This window comes from Lepidochelys kempii, chromosome 3 (genome assembly GCF_965140265.1).
Source record: "Lepidochelys kempii isolate rLepKem1 chromosome 3, rLepKem1.hap2, whole genome shotgun sequence".
In the NCBI taxonomy this organism is placed as follows: domain Eukaryota; kingdom Metazoa; phylum Chordata; order Testudines; family Cheloniidae; genus Lepidochelys; species Lepidochelys kempii.
The window spans coordinates 9,931,785-9,938,311 of record NC_133258.1 but is presented as its reverse complement, the minus strand read 5'-3'; positions in this window follow the sequence as shown (position 1 = coordinate 9,938,311).

The window sequence follows — 6,527 nt, the reverse complement described above, 5'->3', positions numbered from 1 at the left end:
ACAGGAACATTTTTGTGGGCACCGTGGGGGACTTAAAAAAAACCTCTTGGGTGAAGGAAGAGCTCCACAGTCGAAAACAAGGGAGCCCAGATCTCCGTCTGAAATGGACGGCATGGCCCAAGTTTTCAAAAAGCTGCCAGTGATTTTGGGTGCTCAGTTGAAGACACCGTGGCCTTGATTTTCAGAGACGGTGAGCAGCCCCCGACTCCAGCAGAATGCAGTGGGAGCTGCAGATAAAAATTAAAAGACTAGCAATGTCTCAAGCTGAGAATTTTGATCCAAATATTTTAGATTTTTTTGTCCCTTAGAGTCTCGAGGCTCAGATTTTGAGCTTCCTTAACCCATGCACTGCAAAGTCTTGTTTTCGCCGAATAAAACGAGAACTGACACCATTAACGAGCCATTTTGAAGCCTGTGTCATGGCAATGAAATAATCTCATCAGGATCCTACTAAAAATCTGTGATTGCTACAATCAGGTACCCTCCAGCCGGGGTCTGCAGCCCTCAAAGGTCCATGCAAACCCTTCTGTTAAAGTCATTTAATACTCTGACTCAACTATTTCAGCTGGTATCATGACATTTGCAAATGTAGATCCAGTATTAACCAGATTGCCTTTATTTCTGTGCAACTGTCCATTTTTCTTGCTAATTTATTGCAACATACTTCTGTCCAATATACACAGTAGCTATGAGAGGTCAGTGCACACAGGGAGTGTTGAGTGTGCACTAGGAATCCATGCAGATCAGGATAACACTTTTCACGTATACTGCATCTCTGATCTGAAGAACTCAAAGCCCTTTATGATTTTTAATTGATTAAGCCTCACAGCAACCCTGGGAAGTAGGTATAAATAGTCCCATTTCACAGATGAGGTGCAGAGAGATTAAGCAGCTTGTTCAAGGTGGCACAAAGAGTCAGTGGCAGAGATGGATGTAAAAGAACCCAGGAGTCCTGACTCCTAGTGCAGATTGGAGAGGAAAAATTTGCCCTTCGTTTGTAAGTGTTATGGCACACAGCCAGCTCCTCAAAGATATTGAGGTTCCTAACTCCCCTAGCTGCTCTGTATTTTGGACAGGGGTATGTTGATTTCAATGGGAGTTAGGAACCTCAATATCTTTGAGGATCTGGGCCGACGCCCATGGCATGAATGGTTGAGATACAAACACAGGGCTCAATATTGCAACCACGCAATGCACTCAATGCACAGAATGCCAACTGAAATCAAACACACCCATAAGGTAACGGGGCTGCAAGTTAGAGCTCTTCCTTAGAGAATTTGAAGATTTGGGGAACAGACAACTGAAAGCTAGAGAGGTTTAGACAGAAGATCCCAGGTGTGTGGGTGATGAAGTCTTCTGGGAGTGAAGCAATTACACCCCAGCTCACTCTGTTTGAGATCACCAGCATCCCAGAAGCTCCATCCCCAATTAAATTGAACCCTTTGTCTGCCTTACCCAGGTTAAATAATGAGCTACAAAGTTCAGGGTTTAAATTAAAAAAAAAAATGAGAAAGTGGAAAATATTTCCCAAGAGGAGAGAAATGTCACTGAATCACATAACCCACTGTGGTGCAAAGCGGAGAGAGGTCACTTTAGAAGTGCTCTCTTCTTACAGTGTCTTCTCTGCCCATCATGCCATGATGGAGGTTTAAAGCTTTGGTTTGAACCACACACAGTCCTTCAGGAGACCAATACAACAAGCATAATTTATCTATTAAGCACCTGGTCCTGCAACTCCCATTAATTTCAGGATTGGGCCCTGATTTCACAAGAAACACACCGGGAAGCAGCTAATCATAACTTTATGTTTCAATGTATTTAATTCTTTCAGGAAAAAGAAGGTGACCAATGCCCAAGAGGGAAGTTGCCAGACCGGATTTTCACAGTTAACTGCAACAGTACCCCGATAAATAAATCAGATTGCCGTTAGCTACCCAGCAAATTTCCAGCTCAACATTAATTAATGAGCAACCTTGCTCAACTCAATGGGAGTTAAGTGTCTAACTCCCTTGGGCACTTTGGAAAGTGTCACTAGGTGCTTATCTGCCTCTTCAGGCACCTAAATACCTTAACCACCTGGCCCCTCGGCACTGAATATTAATGGACCAGATCCTCAAGTGGTGTGAATTAGCATCATTCCATTGAAGTCAGTGGAGATATGCCAGTTTACATCAGCTGAGGATCTGACCCCCCGCAAAGCACGGAATCACAGAAACGTAGGGCTGGAAGGGTTCTCAAGAGGTTGTTTAGTCCATATGATATTTTTGTAGTCAGGCAGGTACTATGCAACCAATGAAAGAATAATCCTCACAATAAAGTGGGGCTAATGGAAAAGTGGGGCTAATGGAAAAGTGGGGCTAATGGGAAAGTGGGGCTAATGGAAAAGCAGGCACTTACCTTGGTGTGTCTCTTGATCGGACTACAGCATAGTTCTTTAACTTCTAGTCATCCTCCAGCGTGAAAAACTCTTTTGCAGGGTGTGTGTTGAGGACCATTGGCCCGTCTTGATAAGTTTTGATTCTTAAAACACACACCGAGAGAAACTCCAATTCTTCTTGGCTCTGTCAGCTGACTGCTGTTAGTGGTTTCCTGCCGAGAGCAGCTGAATGACAAATCTAGCTGGTTTGTTACACTTATAGTAATTGGGGGTTGGTAGTGCAGCCCCACACCAGCACGCCAGGCTAATGTTAGTACAGTGACCAGCTCATTAGTGCTCTTCCCACACCCCCCCCCACCCCGCAAAGACTCCCCAGGCTACGTGAAAAGCAGTGCCCGGGTGCAGACTGTGTCTGCTCCCCTTCTAACGCACACTGATGCCATTCAAATGTAACTCCGCTCAAGGGCATCAGATAGGTATATCAGTGAGAGAAGAATCAAGCCCTGAAATTTTTTGCCTAGGTGCCTTCAGGATTCTACATAATGGCTCACAAGTAAGTGCCCTCTGGCCAGCCAGGGGGGGACTGAGCTATGTACTGGGTAAATTGAACATGAGAGAGGATTTACCTCTGGCCAGATTCCAATGCCAATGGTTATACATCCTGCCTAACTAAAATTCCCCCTGTGTATTCATCTAGGTTATTGCCCTGTTTTCTAGTTCACTTTCTGTTTGGGACTGAGGTGCAGCTGATGTGCATGTTTAAATAACAGTTATGTTCCATGCCAGAGCTGGCTGCATTTCAGAGATGAGGTAAGGATTAGACTGAGAGACAGGAGAGCAGCTGGGGATGGGACGTGCAGAAGGTGGTAATTCAGACTCTGCCCAGTCTGTCCCTAACGCTGGGAAGTGTGAGGATTTGCATTTGTCATGTGAGCTTTCCTACCTTTTGTACATTTAGGCCTTGATATTGCAACCAGCTTTGTGTGGGCAGAGCCCTGTGCCCCCTCCTGGAGCTCTACGGAAATCAACAGTGTGTCCACACAGAGCTCATGGCGGCATTGTGCCCCTTAGTTTGTGGTATTTCTGTGCGTGTTATTGCTATGAATGGGGCTGTGTGGACACGGAGCTGAATTCCCAGATTATTGTATATCTAGGGCGGTGTAGTGCCATATTGAAGTGACACTTCAACCCAACCATCTTCATTGAGGTTTCAAACCCAGAAGCCCACCTCTGTGGACAAGAGCTGGGCAAATAATTGATTTTTTCAGTTCACTGGCAATGCAGAAAAATTGCGGGGGGATTCATTTCTGGTTAAACGAAATGTCTGATTTTGAGTCATTTAAGTTTTCCAAGTTTTCTTAAATAAAATCAGTATCGAAATCAAGAGCCATTTTGAATGGAAAAAGTGAAATGGTTTGTTTAGAAAATGTCAAAACGAAACTTTGAAATCTTTTCAAACATTGAATTTGGTTTTGGTTTTTACGGACCTACACACTTTGCCAGAATCGACATGAATTTGTGAGACAGTTCAATTGTCCCAAATCTGAATTTCCAACAGGAAAAATTGGCAGTTGAAAAATTTCATTCAGCTCTACAGCTGACCCCTGTTTTCATCGGATCCAGATGGTGCCTTTCCCCCCTCCTCACCCAGGGCATGAGCCAAAACCCAGCAAAGCCAGGGAATCTTTCCACTGACTTTAATGGCTTTTAAACGGGGCGTGGATGAAGGCAAGCTGGCTGGAGCTTCATCAGCTGAGACAGAGGTGATGCTGGTGAAGGCCGTGATGAATTTTGTCACCTCCCTCCATAGAAGCATGTGCCAACCTTTTGTCAAAGGGGTTTGCTATCTAGGAGCATGGTTTGAGCCGCTTTCGGCCCCTGCAATCCCAGGTAGCAACGCTGGCTAAGAGCACACTGTCTCCTGGCTAAACCCAGATGGGAGCATCTCTTTCTCGTGGAAGGGGGCCTCTCTGGATGCTGACGCCTGCCATGTGACGGGGCACAACCCTGACCCATATCAGAGGACGGGGGGGGGGGCCAGGGCACTGAGGTCAGTATCTTAGGAGCACTTGTGCGTGTCACATGACCTCCTTACTACACTCTCCTTTGGTCACCTCTATGCTGGATCGTTGTATTGTCCTCTAGTTAGTGCTCCCCGTTGAGACCCCTCCCCCCCAGGACAAGGCAACTCTGAGTGAACCTGTTACACTTGTGCTCCAGACTGCTCTGCTGCTTGTAATTCAGAGGACTGGTATCAATCGAGAAAGCCATATATGCCCTGAAACCTGCCTACTATGGGGAATGCAGCCATGGAAATGTGGCAGAGATGTTCTGTTTTCTTTGATCTGTTCCTTTAAACGCAAGAAGGTCTCCCTGCTCTTTGGGGGCTAGGGATATAGGGCATTCTTGGTGGAGGGCCCCCAGCTCCCTGGATTTATTGCCGTATTAGAAGTGGTTTGTGAGAGGCGGAGTGTATTGACATTTAAGCACCAGGCAATCCAGTCTAAGAGGCTATTTAGCAACCCCCACACCACTGATAAAATATCAGACAGAAGCTGAAGAGGATCGAGATAAAAGAACTCAGCAAGAGACACTATAGTCCTGCCCTCAACTAAATGGATGAAATCCAGCTGGTAACTAACCCCATTGAGCTCAGTGATGTTATACCAGGGACATGACCCTGCATAGTACAATCGTGGAACATTGGGCAACGTTGTATTTTGGATTGTGCTGACAATTTATTATCCCTCTGTCAATGGGGAAACTGTGGCACGGAGGGGATAAGTGACTTGCCCAAGGCCACACAGCTAGTCAGTGGCATTCATGGGACACAGAACTTCTAACTCCCTGCTCTGTGTTCTAACCTCTAAACTGCTCCTGCCCTCATGATCCTTCTTGGTCTGGAATCAGACTGGCCACTCTTTTCTTTTAATTTCCAAAGCCTAAACCACAGCATCTTGCCCTGCCCACCAGCCCTCTCTATCCTGTAACAAAGATGGGCTGAAATTATTTTCCCATACCGCTTTCTTCTCATTTTCACAAAGGATCTGACAGAAGCCCCCTTGATGGAGTATTGAACTAGACAAGCTATTAAATATTGGGTTAAATATTTATATTGGATGGGTTGGGTTAAAGGCTGAGCATTGTTCTGGGTGGGAGTGTGAGAGAACACACAGATACAAAGGTCATAGGAAGAACAGAGAGAGAGGAAGAGGAAGGCCAGGTCTACACTATAAACTTACATTGATCTAACTACATCATTCAGGGGTGTGAAAAATCCACCCCCCTGAGCAATACAGTTATACTGACCTAACCTCCAGCATAGACAGGGCTAGGTTGATAGGAGAAGCTGACAGGAGAAGCGGACATACTGCCTTTCACGGAGGTGGATTAACTATGCTGACAGGAGAAGCTCTCCCATTGGCATAGCAGCGTCTTCACTGAAGCACTGCAGCAGGGCAGCTGCACCGGTGCAGCGTTTTAGGCATAGGTGCGGGAGCCAGGGGTGCGGCAGCACCCCCAGGTTTTATGCGGGGCCCTGCTCCTGGCCTCACACCTGGGGTCCTGGCTGCCTCCCCGCGCCCGGCGCTCCACTTTTGGCTCCGCCCCTGGCCCCAGCCTCAGCCTCCTTACCCCTATCCACATATCCCCCCACCCTCCGGCCCCCGGAGCCACGGCCCTGGTCCTGGCCCCGGCTCTAGAGGGCGACAGGGGACGCGGACAGGAATAAGGATGGGGCGCAGCTCCCCCACTATTAAAAGTGTTCCGACGCCACTGGTTTTAAATGTAGACCTGCCCGAAAAAAGGCAAGCAAAGCCAAGCAGGAGCCTGTAACCACAGTGTGGCTGACCCTGGAAGAAAAAGCTAGAGAGCTTTTGGGTCTGTTGTTGGCTAAAAGGATTTGAGTGGCTGGTCAGCTCAGAAACTGCTCCTTTTTGTTCTTGGTTCCTTCTGTGTTCAGAGACACAGGACTTTGCAAATGAAACAAGACTGTATGAAAGAAATACCTGGCTCTGACCAATTTCTACCCGCAACTGGGACACCCACACAGCCCCAAATGCTGACTAGCCACTCGGGTCAAATAGGAGCATCATCGATGCTTGCTGTGGGATTTAGTTTCCAAGGAGCGGGCATGTGAATGGGGATTCTT